General features: G+C 50.3%; 1 protein-coding gene across 2 annotated transcripts in view; it reads right to left on the reverse strand.

The window, feature by feature from the left end:
* RALGPS1 (Ral GEF with PH domain and SH3 binding motif 1) overlaps nt 1–14645 on the reverse strand; it is a 329731-nt gene that overhangs the window by 131707 nt on the left and 183379 nt on the right. The gene's annotated exons all lie outside the window — the stretch shown is intronic.

Consider the following 14645-nt stretch of genomic DNA (forward strand, 5'->3'; position numbering starts at 1 on the left):
ACGGCCAGTAAACAAGAAAAGAGGCCAACCTCAGTAATCAGCAGAGTTGTACATTAAATCAAGCATAAACCATCACATGGTGCCTAGCAGACTGGCAAAAACGAAAAAATGTCAATCTCCACATTGACAAGGGAATGGAGAAATATGTACTCTATGCACTCTGGGTGGAAGTAAACACTGATTCAATCATTTTGAAGAGCAGTCTGGCAAGAGCAGTTTGGTATATATCAAAATTTAAAACGTACTTAAACCTTTGGACTCACCAATCTCTCTTCTTAATGACAAAGTAATGCTGCCCTATGAGAGCCTTTTCTAGCAAAGTTGTACTGTGGAGAGACTGATGTCTACTGAAGCCTACTATGTGTTTGGAATTGGACTTGTGTCTCCTTACGTGACCTCACGGCAGCCTGTGTAGGAGGGACTGTTCCCCTCACTTCACAGAAGGGGAGAAAGTGAGGCTCACAGCCAGACTGCTGGTAAAATGCCCCAGCAGGAGTTAGTCCAGAAGGTTCTAGATGTCAAGCACTAAGAGTTCTCAACTCCCTTCTCCCAACTGCCTAGTCAGTGTTGGGGGTCACAGTGGAATCTGGACACTACTAGGTGTCCTCAACCTCGGCCCAGACCACACCTACCCCCTCCCATACCTGGAGTCGGGTGTGTGGGATGCAAGGATTGACGGCAAAGGAAGATAGGGCCCAACCTTACCAGTCACTGGTCTTATGTCCAAACCCCAAAGCAGAGAGCTCTGGAAAGCCACACTAGACAAGGGGGAGCAACCCTTTACTAAACTAGCTGGGAACCAAACAAAAGCAGGGCCTGACGCCACTGGTTCTCCAACGCCACACACCCTGATACCCAAACCTGGGTCTTGGTCAAATCATACCCCAGCTATATGGAAGGAGAGGGAGGCATAAGCCCATCAGAGATGTGGAACCCACTCTCCCTGAAGTAAAATGGAGGAAGGGGAGCAAGTTTACCAAACCAACAGCATCAAAGAAGAGAACAGGGAGACGAGAGGGCTGTGCTCAGGCGCCACGCCTGGTGCCCAGGGAGTCGCCCCCCTGCCGGCAAACAGCACTCGGCACAACCAACACACATCAACAGTCCTCCTCGCCCATCCCGCCTGGGGACTTCTAAGGCCTACAGTCATAGGGGTCCTACTGTTACTAAGGTCTCCATGGTGAGTGCCTCTGCAGACCCAGAAGGAAGTCAGTGACACCTTGATCAGTGGAGGGCACCCACCTGCTGGGCTCGTGTGCAGAACACGGCAGGAAGACAGAGATGTTCCCCAAGCAAGTGACACTGAACAGGGCCCCCTCCCCCCGAATCTTGCCAATTTGATCCAGATTGAAAGAGAAACCTTTGAACTACTGCAAACACTGGGGATGGGAATCCATGATGTTCATACTCCGCAGATGCTCTTTGGGAGCTCAAGGGGTCCCCCCGATCTCCCAAGAGCACCTCATCTGCTTTATACAGTCTGGTAAAAACTCTCAGTTATAGTAAAGGAAAGCTAGAGAACTGGATTAAACAAAAAAAGGAACATTTTAAGTGTAACAAAATCTTAAACAGGCACTCTTTCAGCCTCGGTTTTTTCTGAGTCTCGAAAGGCTAAGGACAAAATCATAACTGATAAGAGCTCCCACGTTATGGACCAAAAGATACAAGACCCTCCTTGCAAGAGGGAGGCCCCAAACTGGCTCTGCAGCATTAGCTGGTTGCCCACCTGCAGCCTGTGTAAGAGGCACAGAAAAAGTATCCCGGGGTGGGGGGATGACTCGTCCCCATGATATGCTCCCCCCTGCTACCACAGGGAGGGTAGGTGTTCCCCCTCCTTCAATCAGTGAGAGGAGCTTCCAGGGACCATTCCAAGAGTCTAGCACTACCATCTGACTCACACCTCAAGTCTGCAGGCCAGACGTGGAGAGCAGTAAGAAGCGGGTACTGCGCTGGGAGCAAAGGGCAAGCCCACCGATGGGGGCGGGGAGGCAAGGACACAGTTCCTAGGAACCAGAGGGCAGCCTGGATGGTGAGGAGGGGTGGTGCATGAGACCCAGGAGCCAAGGAGGGGCCATAAGTGGTCGGCTAGAGGAGAAGCACTGCCCCATGGAGGGAGCTGAGTCAGAGGTGCCCCGAAGGGAAATTCTGAAGAAGCAGCAACAAAGAGGGAGAAAAGACAGGAAGAGGGAAAAGACAGAGCGTGGGTACTCTGGGCAGCTGGCATACACAAGGGTGCCAGCTCTGGGTTCCGACTGAACAGGCCATATCAGAGGGGCCCTTGCCTCTCCCTTGTCTGTCTCGTCTGTTCCAACTCCAAGGGCCACAAAGCTCAGTGGACCAGGAGGGAGGCAATAGAACCGCGGGGTCTGGTGGAGGCACCCGAGCATGTGCCCTCCCCCACCCCAGGCCTCCAGCAGGACCGGCTGTAGGAGTCCAGACTTCGGACTCCTACACTGGATGGTCTGGAGTGACGTGACTATCAACAGCAGAGAGACTTCGGGGCCGCTAAGTTCTCAGCATCGACTGGGAAAAGAACGAAGCCACAGAGTAGGTTGGAAAGGACACTGCGGAAAAATAAAGTTGGTTTCTTCTCACACCTGACTGGGTCCAGCTCATTTAATAAGCTGGTTACATAAGGACATGAGGTATCTCCCAGAGTCCATGAGCAGGGACACAGCTGGGCCTCACAAGGACCAGGAACCAGAAACTGCCTGGAAAGCCTTCAAGAGGCCAGGAATCCACCCTCTCAGCCTCTCTCTGTCCTTTCCCTTTCCCTGCCTGCAGGGTCTCTCTCTGTTTCTTGTGCATGGATCCGCTTTTCCCAGCATGGAATTTCTAAGCTCACATGTCCTCCTGGTCTGAGTGCCAGCAAAGACCTGAAGACTCTCTCCTCGCAGCCAACTCCCAGCCAGAGGACCCACTGGCCCGCTCGGGTTGGGTGTCCTCACTCTTATCGACTGGGCTCCGAGCAGAGCTGGTGGAAGGAACGCGGCTGGTGGAGCTCAAGGCTGTGGAAGGCATGGGGGAAGTTCCCACGGTCCCAGCTGAGCAGGGGTCAAGGCTGGCTCTATATCCAGAAAGGTGTCCGGACTATACTCCAGCTGTTGTTGGTCCCCATCCTCTCTGGAGACCATATTTTGCCAACTAGGTGGATTCTGTCCCATTACTCGTTAGATCACGTCCTATTCCCCAGCCCCTCCCCTGCTGACTCCTGCCCTCCCAGGCTCAGCTGTGTCACTAAACACGACTGACACACGGCTGTGCCCAGAGGGGCTCTTACTGCCCTTCCTGGATACGCCGGGTTTCTCAATAGTTTTCGTAGATATAGGAGGCAACAAGTTCCCCACTGCTGGGCTCTTCCAGGCAGTATTTGCTCTGGATAACACTCATACCACCCACAATCTATAGGCGCTGTCCATGTGCCAGGCACCATGTGTCTCTTTAAACTCTCACAACCACCCTGTGAGGTGGGTTCTACAATTACCCAACCTTCGACGTCACAGAAATTGAGGCTCAGAGTTGTACGTGACTTGCCCAAGAACATGCAGCCTGAGATGCTCAGGATGTGAGCTCGAGTCTGACTCCTGAGCTCCTGCCTCTGCAGGATTAGATCACTGTCCCCAATGATGAAATGAAATGACCAAGGCTCCTCTCTCACCCCATCATCACTTCCTGGTACGTCTGAGAATCATGCAGCATGGAGCCTGCTGCCCACAGAAGTGGGTGTGTGAGCTGGCCAGCCAGCCTACCTGTGCAGAAGCAGCTGGATGGACAGTAGGTCCCCAGGTGTCAGGAAGTCAGTTCAGGGCTGTTTGCCCAATTTATCTCAGAGCTGAGGGCACAGAATAATAGGGGGCAGTGATGGAGAATATCTCTCAGCTTCTTGGGGCTCACAATCCTTTGCCAGGGCTAAAGTGGCTGGGCCCTGCCTCTCTCCCTTCCTCTTGGAGGACAATCTACAGACCAAGCGCCGCCCTTTGGCACTAGGAGTGTCCTGCTTGTGGCTGGTCTGGCTCTCACCTCATGTACCAATTCTATCTTGTCCAAGCCTTGGTCTGCACTATCTGGTAACTGGGTCCCTGTTGTGTTGGCTTATCTCCCATTTCCATGCCTTCAGGACAGGGGTTTGCTTGGCTAGTCTCTCTCAGATCCTGCAGTCAGGCCTGAACCAGCTCTAGCCTGGGACTCCACCCCTTGTGGACACATGCCTTGGTACCTACAATCACTGGGACACTCCTGACCTGGGGTATCCCGGGTCAGCTCACCCAAACATGGGAACTCAGACACAGATAATCCCTCCCAGCCGTGCAGCCTTCCCAAAGCCCTTCCACACGCAGCACCTCCCCACTGCTCGCCGACGGTCATGATACATCCATCTCCATGGGCGGGTCAGGGGTGCTTCCTTCCCGCTGCTGCAGTACATGTACCCTCCTAAAGTTGAGGGACATCTCACATTAGGAGGACAGCTCCCTGGGCAAGGGTGGACAGGCCACATTCGCCCTGACCCTTAGCAGAGCTGGGAGTGGCCCAGAACCCACAAGGGTAGCTAACAGAGCAAATGGGATTAGAATTGCCTTCCGGAGCAGTGCGATGACAGAGGCCAACGCCCTAGTCATCTGGAAGAGGGGAAAGAATTAGAGGAAGCACACAGCCTCCCTGGAGCCCAGAAAGCTGACCGAGCCCGAGGTGAGTGTGCCGGGCATCGGCTCCTCTCCACGGGAACCCGACAGCCAGGGCAGTGCAGGGCTGTGCTGGGGACGCGGGGAGAGGAATTAAGGACAGACATTCAGGATGCAGACACAGGAAGCAGGGGCAGCTGAGCAGCTGGGTGGGAGGTCTGAAGGCCTGGCTGCCTAGCCCAGGCCCAGGGAGCACGGGCTTGAAGTAGGAAGCAGCTTCTTTGTCAAGAGCACAAAGCACTAGTGGGTAGCGAAATGTGTACTAAAACCAGAGGCCATCATTTCATTATAAGAAACTGGTTGGTAATGGCTAGCACTGGTGAGAGCAGAGAAGACAGGCAGGCTGGCATGCGTGGGTGGGAGGGGAACTGGAACCCAGGAAGTGGGTTCCCCAGCAGCAGTGACCAAAAAGAAAGTCGCACGTCACCTCTGCCCAGCAATTCCACTTCCAGCTCTTGGTGTTTCAGAAATACTCTGGCAGGTGAGTAAAGATACAAGTAAAAAGGTGTTCTCCGCTGCACCACCCGTCCAAGGGAAAAAGTAGAAACAACCTAAGCATTTATCAATTGGGGCTAAACAAATCAACGTACATCCAGGCCCCGTCCAACAAGGCGCCACGTGGCCACGGGTGCCACGGAGCCACTTGGAAGAATGAAGGAGTTCTGTACCTGCTGCCACTGAACAGTACCCACCACACTTCGAGTGGAACAAAAAGTAAGGTGCAAAACAAACTGTCTACCCAAAGGTTCCCATTTTGGTTAAAAAGCACGAGACTCTTCGCACACCCCCATGTGCACTGATACTTCTCCGTGTGGATTCAAGTGCCTGGAAGGACACACCCAACCTGCCAACACTGGCTGCCTCTGAGAAGTAGGAGGGGAGGAAGGGGATTTTCACTTTCTACTTTATAGACTTTCTAGTGTGAGTTTTACAACAAACAATGTGTTACTTTTGTCATTTTAAGAGTTTTTAAAAGATGAATGGGAGTTGAATGGCACTGCTGGGCACAGCCTTTCTGGCCGCAGGAAGCAGAGATCTTGCCCGCCCCCGCTTGAACAGGCACTCCTGGGCCCCTAAAGCCCTGGACGACTTACACTCTAGGCCTTTCTGAGGGTAACTTCCTGGGACCTTTCAGGCTCTAATCAGCTTGTCCCCAGGCACCTTCCTTCCTCACAGAGCTGCCAGAATTCATCTCCTCTCCACGGGGCAACCGCCCCCTCTGCCCTAGAAGATTTCCTTCCCTCAAAATTAGCTTCTAATTTTGGGACCCAGCACTTCCTGCTGCCCCAGAGATCAATCTGACAGTCTTTTTTTTTTAATTAAGGAGGTTTTTTTAATGATAAATATTTTACAGAAAATAATTACTCCCTACAGGGTATTATCTGGAGTTCATTACACGGAATAATTTATTTGTTCTTTACAGCAACCCCATGAGGCAGATCCTGTGATTATTCCCATTTTAAAGATAATGAAGTAACATTTCCAAGAGGACTCAGCTCATTAGCAGTGGAGTCAGGACCTGAAAGAACGCAGTTTGCCTCCAGGGCTCTTGCTCTCAACTACTCTGACATATTGTCTCTGAGAAGTAAACAGAAAATAACACACATCTGAGGAATCTTGTCATCAACGGCTTGTCCTGGATGTATGGGTTCATAGAGTCCTCTCCGTAAACAGTCAAGGGCAGGTAGGAAGTAATTCCTCCCTTTTGGCCCCTAGATTAGTCCCTTGTTCTAGACATCAGCTCAGCACCCATTGCCAGGGGTACATACCTCCATCTCTGCCAGTAGAAGCCCAGGCCCTAGAGACTGAAGACCAGAGAGGGAGAGAAAGGGAGTCCTTTCCTCCCTACAGTCTGCTCTCTAGAGTCTGGAGTTTAGCCTGAGGCATCTGCTCTGTCTGGAGACGGTCAACAGCACTTATGTCCTTTTTCTATGTTGGCCCTACCTCCACAAGGGAGCAGGTCACAGCTCTGGATTTCCATCAGTAAAGCAAACCCAAAATCGATACAGGAATTGGACACTTGTCCATTGCGTAAGTTGCTATGTGGGGCGGTTGGGAATCTCCTGATTTGTCTAGGTAGAACTCACCTCTGTCTGCCTGTTTGTCTGTCTGTCTCTCTCTAGGCCCAACTGTAACCTGCTCCTGATTCCATCATGGTGCCCGCTGTAGTCACCTGCAGCAAGTCTGTAGGCACCTTGGGGACAGTGATTTGCCCTCTGCTTCTTTGGCACCTCTCATTTTCCCATGGTGGGTTCATATAAAATATGTGTGCAATGGATGAATGAGTGAATGAGTAAACTTAATGTATTTCAATACTATTTTTAACATCCACAATCTGACAGTCTTTTGTGTGTGGAGTTTTACAGCTGATTTTGTTCCAATACAGATGGGGCAACAAAGTAACAATTGTGGGGTAGTGATAAAGTTGGTGCAATGCACTAGTTATCCATTACTGTGTGACAACCTACCTCCAAATTTAGCACCTCACAACAATAAACATTTGCCGTCTTGCAGTTCCGTGGGTCAGAAGTTTGGGTGTGTTTTAGCTGGGCATCTCTGGCCTAAGGTGTCTCATGAGATGACAGTCATGGAGGGGCTGCGGCCTCCTTTGAAGGCTCCACTCAGGCACAATCTGCTTCCAAGTTCACCCACGTGGCTATCGGCAGGCCTCACACCCTCACCACACAGGCCTCGCCAGAGGACAGCCAAACACATGGCTGCTGGGTTCCCCCAGGATGCGTGAGCCAAGAAAGAGTAAGACGACAGCAACACCCAACAGAGAAGCAGTCTTTTTATAATCGAATCCCGGAGTGACATCCCATTATTTCTGTCATATAGGATTTGTTAGAAGCAAGTCAGTATGTTCTGCCCATGTTCCAGGGGAAGGGACTACACAAGGGATCGTTGGGGGCCAGCTTAGAAGCTATCTACCACGTGAAATCTTCCAGATTCTCAGGGCCATCGTCCTAACTCTTTCCAAAAGAGACGTCCCAATGGCCCCGCGTTATTCCTGCAGCTGGAGAAACTCTAGCCTTTCCTCTATCCCTAATCCTTCTCTTCTTTAGGGCTGGCGGGCCCTGGGAAGGCCCTCCTTCTCCCACCTTGAGCCCCTGTACCACACAGGAGGGCCCTGGAGACATTCCTCTCTTCAGCCCACTGTCTGGTTTCCCCAGAGGGTAAAGGTCTGTTAGCAGGAACATATGGCATAATCTGAGGTTAGTGGTGGGGCTCTGGGGTCGCAGCACTACGATGTGGCAGTAGTAAGTGGTGAAACTTTTAACAAGTCTTATTACGCTTCTGCAACTGTGACATAAGTTAAAAATAGTGCCTTCCTCAGAGGAAGGAGTGTTGGGAGGATTAAATGAGATCATGAGTGTAAAGCGCTCGGTGCGGGGCCTGTTGTGTGGTGGAAGAAGTAAACGTGAGTGCTGGTCATTTTTATTATTGTCAGCTTCTAATTAGAAGTCCAAAGACTAAGGGTCAGAGAGGAGCAGTTGTCTGATGACTCCACAGATTCCTGCTATGGAAACACACCTGCACTTGCACAAAATGGGCTCGTGCTCTCATCTCCTTTCCGGGGTTCAGACAAAACTGCTCGACCCAGAGAAAGGCTGACTGCAGGTCCTCCCTGTGCCCCAGAAGGGACGAATGTGACCAGCTGCTCAGATCTGGGCAGCAAAGCCTGAAGGAAAGAAACCTCTCCCCCAGCGTGTTTTCCTCCCATGCTGCTTCTCTCCATGGAGACAGATGTTAAATGGAGGATGCATAAGTTAAGGCAGGGTGGAACCCCAGCCATGAGCATGAGGTCTTGAGTTAAACTTGGTGTCTGCCTGGCGTACAATGTTGGTAAGTCATAAGTGAAACAGTAGGGTTTTTTCATTCGCAAAATGGGGATTTTAATAACATCCACTGGCTTTTTGTGAAAATTGAGCAAGACTGTGAAGTCCCAGAGAAATGTGGATTTTAAGGTAACAAATCCTGAGATTGCAAAAGTAAAGGCAAAATTCTCTCTGGAAGGGAGAGATTTAAAACCATATGCAGCTGATGACTCAAAAAAATAATGGAAAAGGTTTCCTTCATTTGGGATGTGTTGTGTCTTTGTGATTATTCTGTTGATCGAGAAGCATGTTTGAGATGCATCAGAAGGTAGCTTTTCCCTGCTTGCTGGGCCCCAGAGGGGGCTGGATCCTTCCTCTATCTGGAGAAGGAGAAACTTGATCAAAGGCTCTCCTGGGCTTGTTGCGCCCTGTAGCACGTGGCCATCGGGCAAAGAGGAGAAAGGCACGGCTCTGGGCTCCAGAAGTAGGCATTCCAGAACGCAGGCTTAAGCTTTTCTTTGTGGCACTGACATCCCCTTAGCCATCCCCGAGCTGTGCTTCCCTGGCTAAGGAAGGAGGAGCCTGGGGCTTCCCTGGTGGCGCAGTGGTTAAGAATCCACCTGCCAGTGCAGGAGACACGGGTTCGAGCCCTGGTCCGGGAAGACCCCACATGCCGCAGAGCAATTAAGCCCGTGCACCGCAACTACTGAGCCTGCACTCTAGAGCCTGCGAGCCACAAGTACTAAAGCCGGCGTGCCACAACTACTGAAGCCCACGCATCTAGAGCCTGTGGTCCGCAACAAGAGAAGTCACCACAACGAGAAGCCTGCGCAATGCAACGAAGATTAGCCCCCACTAGCCGCAATTAGAGAAAGCCCACATGCAGCAAAGAAGACCCAACACAGCCAAAAATAAAATAAATAAATTTATTTTTTAAAAAAGGGGGGGACTTCCCTGGTGGCGCAGTGGTTAAGAATCCGCCTGCCGATGCAGGGGACATGGGTTTGAGCCCTGATCCGGGAAGATCTCACATGCCGCAGAGCAACTAAGCCCGTGCGCCACAACTCCTGAGCCTGTGCTCTAGAGCCCACGAGACACAGCTACTGAGCCTGCGCTCTAGAGCCCGCGAGCCACAACTACTGAGCCCGCGTGCCATGACTACTGAAGCCCACACGCCTAGAGCCCATGCTCCACAACAAGAGAAGCCACTGACCGCAATAAGAAGCCCGCGCGCTGCAACGAAGAGTAGCCCCCGCTTGCTGCAACTAGAGAAAGCCCGTGTGCAGCAACGAAGACCCAACGCAGCCATAAATAAATAAATTTATTAGAAAAAAAAGGAGGAGCCTGGCTGTACACAGGTCCATCTGGAGAGACTGGGTAGGAACGCAGGAGATGACTGGAGGGAGGGATCAGGGTTTGTGGCCAGGCAGCTGGCTGAGGCACCAGAAACGACCAAGATGGATCTGTGGAACAAATGAGTATTCCTTGGGGATTCTTGGGAACACATGGGGTGGGGAACTGAAGGGAAAAAAGGCTGAATTTCCTGCATGCGGAATGGAATTTTTTCAGTTGGGAGTTAAAGGAAAGAATTAGCCTTAATGCTGGCAAACTTGGGGACAGGTGGATAACACTGTGGTAACCCTAACTTGGGAGCCATCGGACTTTGGTCCTGGGGTGGTACAGGCCCCCACCAAAGGGGCAACAGCCACTCTGATTCGGTTCTGGGAAGCAGAAGATCTGCCGGCATCCATCAGTTCAAGCCCCCTGCCTTCTGGAGGGAGATCAAGAGAGCACGTGCCCGTGCCCTTTCATCTCTGCTCAAATGCGCACATCCTTCATTCTCAAAGCCCAGGCACAGGGAGATGCATGCGTCTCCAATCCGGTATGAGGGACATGCTCACTGATAACTGTTTTAGGTCTCTCCAAGGCTTTGCTCTAAAATGAACTGTTTTCAAAAGGGCTTCCCCTTCCCCTCCCCCACCCCCACCCCCACCCCAGCAGTTTCTGAAATACGGTGATGCACCACAGGCTTCTGCATGGTCCCCTGCCTGGTTTTCCCTCCTCCAGCCTGACCTCCCCCAAGCCGGACACCTGCTGTCGGCCAGGAGACCCGTGTTCAAGGCAAACCCAAGCCAACCACGCCCTTGCTCAAAACCCTCCTGGTCCCCTACTGCTCATGGAGGCCAGAGCCTGAGCCCCCCACTCCCAGTGTGCAGGCCCTAAGCAACCTCACCCCTCTCTCCCACTCCAGCTGCTTCTCACGACACCCTCCTCCTGATTCTCTACTCTCCAGGCAGTTTTCCCAGCAAACATGTTTTTCCCCACTTCAGGGCTCTTGCACAAGCCGCTGTCTTTGTCTGGGATGCTCACATGCCACCTCTTCATCCAGCTTATTCATCTTTTAGGGCTTCCCTCCAGAAAACCCTTGCTGGTCCCCCAGCCTGGGATGGGTCCCCCTTTATTCACTCCTTTGCCTTTCCCTCCACAGTGCTCAGCTCACTTTGGTTTCTAGTTCACTGCCAGTGATCAGATCTGGGCCGTGAGCGCCACCAGAGCAGAACTGAAGTCTGATGCCCAGGTGAGAACACACCCACCTTGCAGAGGGCCTGGCGTGTGAGGCCCTCAGGCTCAGAGTGTGAGCCCCTCACCCCCAGCTGTTCTGGGGGCTTTGGGGCATCAACGTAAATGCTTCTTTTTGACCAATGACCACTTCTTTTTGAAAGTCCTTTTACATATCCCACAGTTTAAGTCTGTTAATTTTATACTCAGAATTTGGAAACAACTTGCCTTTATTTTAAACTTCAGAGTCCATATTTGAACATAAAACCTTGCTTTTTAAAAATGGGAGGGTTTGGCTGTTTGAAGGAATAGCTTAGCTTCTAGAAATTTACTTCACATATTAGAAGTCTGGGTAAATTTACCAGGAATCTAAATGTTCTCTAACTATTCAGAACTGTCAGAATGCCTAGTTTTTGTTCCTTGAGAGATCACAATTTTCCACACTGCCTATAGTTACTTTTAGAATCAGGCTCTAAACCTTTTAAAATCTATTACATTTGTAATAGCTATTTCCTGGAGGGAACTATAGGTTCTGAAAACCAAACACCCTCTAAATCAATAAAGCTACTTGGAAGTAAATGGTGTAGCCACGCTTCACAGCTCATTGCCTGCTTTTGTTATCACTTTGACCTGAACTGGGTATTTACAAGGAGTAGCTATCAGACAAAATTAAGCTGCAAATAACTGACCTGACTATTTCCCACAACTATTTTTGCACTTTGAAGTAAATGGGAATAAACTTTTTGAGACAAAGAGAGTCTTATTTTTGAAATGTAGTAAGTTTTTCCCTCAGTGTTTTTTAAATTATGCTTCACAAGAAACAGTGCACCAAAGTGCAGCCAACTGGCTCTAAAATTTGCATTGGAAGGAGATGGAATACACACCCACATGGTTAATAACGTGCCAGTACTACATGAGGGTATCTTTACATGGAGTAAGAGACACATGTGTGAATAGTCCCAGGAAACCAGTTAGTGTAGAACCTTCCACAGAGGTTTAAAAGAATCGTTACAAAAGTAAAACCTATACTTGCTATTAGAGGCAAATAACCACTGAAGCAGCGTTCAAAGTCTCAAGCAGGAACTAAACGCATGAAGCAGCTGGAAATATCGAGGACTGACCTCAAGTCCCTCCCAGAGAATAACTCCCTCTCCCCCAAGGAAAACACCTACAGTGAGGACGTTGCCAGGGGAAAAAGAAATGGTTTCAGACATTTTTTCCTATATTGTACCTTCCAGGAATTATGTAACTCTTCCTCTTTTGATAAACAAATCCATCCCCAGGACAAGTTGGGTTTTCAAGAGGAATCCAGCACTAAAGCCACAACCTGGATTTGGGCAGGGTATGTCCATGGCAATCAGAGGTGCAGGGAGGCCTTAGCTGCCCTCAGGACGGATGGCCCCGCTGAGCCTCAGAATGGGGTCTTTCTTCATTCTTTTTAATGAAACCGTGCCCCCCACCCCCCGCCGCCATGGTAAACCCTCACACACCGTCCTGAGGACAGAAAGCACATTGGAGTCGCCTCCTGTTCTTTCAGTCTGACTTGTACACTGCAGGAGTCATTCTGATGCAAGGATGAGAAATGCAGTCCGATTGGCTCAAGTGGGGAGGGAAATCCTCGTAGCAGGGAAGGAATAGGAGCAGGCGGTGGAGCTAGGCTCACTCAGGGACAAGGAGGGTCTTACAGGAGAACAGAGGCCCGTACGGAGTCTCTTGGGAAGTACCTGCCAGGAAGAGGCAGCTGAGATGAGGTGATCAGGGACAAGGAGGGGGCATCTGTTCAAAAACTCAGTGGCAAGGGGCCCTGGCACGGACTACATGTCCGCTGCAAGTGTGGACCTATCCTGCGGCCTGATGAGAGCCATCATGGTCACGCACGAGGGGCATCTGGCCAGAGGCCTGAATAGGGGACTCATCTGAAAGGGAGGGGTCTGGGAGCATACGCTGAGTCTGATGAGAAGGGACACAGGTCAGCAAGGGGAGATGGTATTCACTGAGTCAGCCCTTGGCTGAGGCCCACCGACCAATCTCTTAGAAGCCCAAGACAGCACTGGTTTGTGGTCCAAGAATAGAGTGTCACAAGAAAGAGCCAAGACAATTCATCCCACTTCACATAGCACCCGATGGAGGCCATTCACAAGTCATAAATGGCAGAGGACATACAGGTGGCAACTGAAAGGGAGGAGTAGGAAAATAATGACCTGAACAGTGGAGGTAGGCTGTCAGGAGAGGGCAGTGTTAAGAGCTTAGGGCTTAGGGCTTCCCTGGTGGCGCAGTGGTTGAGAATCTGCCTGTCGATGCAGGGGACATGGGTTCGAGCCCTGGTCTGGGAGGATCCCACATGCCGCAGAGCAACTAGGCCTGTGAGCCACAACTACTGAGCCTGCACGTCTGGAGCCTGTGCTCCACAACAAGAGAGGCCGCGATAGTGAGAGGCCCGCACACCGCGATGAAGAGTGGCCCCCGCTTGCCACAACTAGAGAAAGCCCTCACACAGAAACGAAGACCCAACACAGCCAAAAATAAAAAAAATTAATTAATAAAAAAAGAACTTAGGGCTTATAGCCACACCACTGGGCCAAGGCCTGGCTCTGCCACTCTCCAGTTATGTGACCCGGGGCAACCTCTCAGCACCTGCTTATTCACTGGGCCATTTTGTGAGCATTCATTGAGATGGTGCATTAAAATACCTAGTAAGGTACTGGGCACAGAGAAAGGAGACAATCAACAGCAGCTCTTGTGATCATTTTACGAGAGAGAAGAGGCCATCCTTAACGATCCCGGAGCACCTCTGCTAGTTGAACCAGTGGGCTGCACCCTAATGCCATCATCCCATCCTCCAATGGATTAGCCCCAGGCAAGGTGGGAATGGGCTTGGGAGCTGCGCACACCAACATGCCCTCCACCTGCAGATCTGAGAGGAAAGGCACTGTAGTTTACAGCAAGCAGTAAGATGAGAACAAGGAAAGGATAAGGAAGCGTGAAAAAAGAATGATAATTCAATAACATGGCTTAAGTCTAAACAAATGGGAAGGACTTTTACTCCCCTAATAAAGGCAAGATCTCTCATATTGGGCCCAACTAAATACGGTTTTTAAGGATCACACTTAAGACAAAACAACTTAAAATATTAAAATGCAAAATATAGTCAAAGATTTATAAAATGAATGCAAAGGAAAAATAAATCAGATTTCAAAGAATTAACACTAACGAAATAAAAGCAAATAATAAATGGAATCAAGATCATTTTGTATGGGACACACTTCATAATGAATCTGCAACTGTTATAAACTTCTATATAGTCATTCGTTGGTATCCATGTGGGATTGGCCCCAGGACCCCTGCAGATACCAAAATCCAGGGATGCTCAAGTCCCTTATGTGAAATGGCATAGTATTTGCATATAACCTACACACACCCTCCCCTACACTTTAAATCATCTCTGGGTTACTTGTAACACCTAATATGATTAAAAGCTATATAAATAGTTGCCAGCACCTGGCAAGTTCAAGCTTTACTTTTTGGAACTTTGTGGATTTTTTTTCCAGAATATTTTCAGTCGAGAGTTGGCTGAATCCATGAATGCAGA

The sequence above is a fragment of the Delphinus delphis genome, chromosome 6 (assembly GCF_949987515.2).
Source record: "Delphinus delphis chromosome 6, mDelDel1.2, whole genome shotgun sequence".
In the NCBI taxonomy this organism is placed as follows: domain Eukaryota; kingdom Metazoa; phylum Chordata; class Mammalia; order Artiodactyla; family Delphinidae; genus Delphinus; species Delphinus delphis.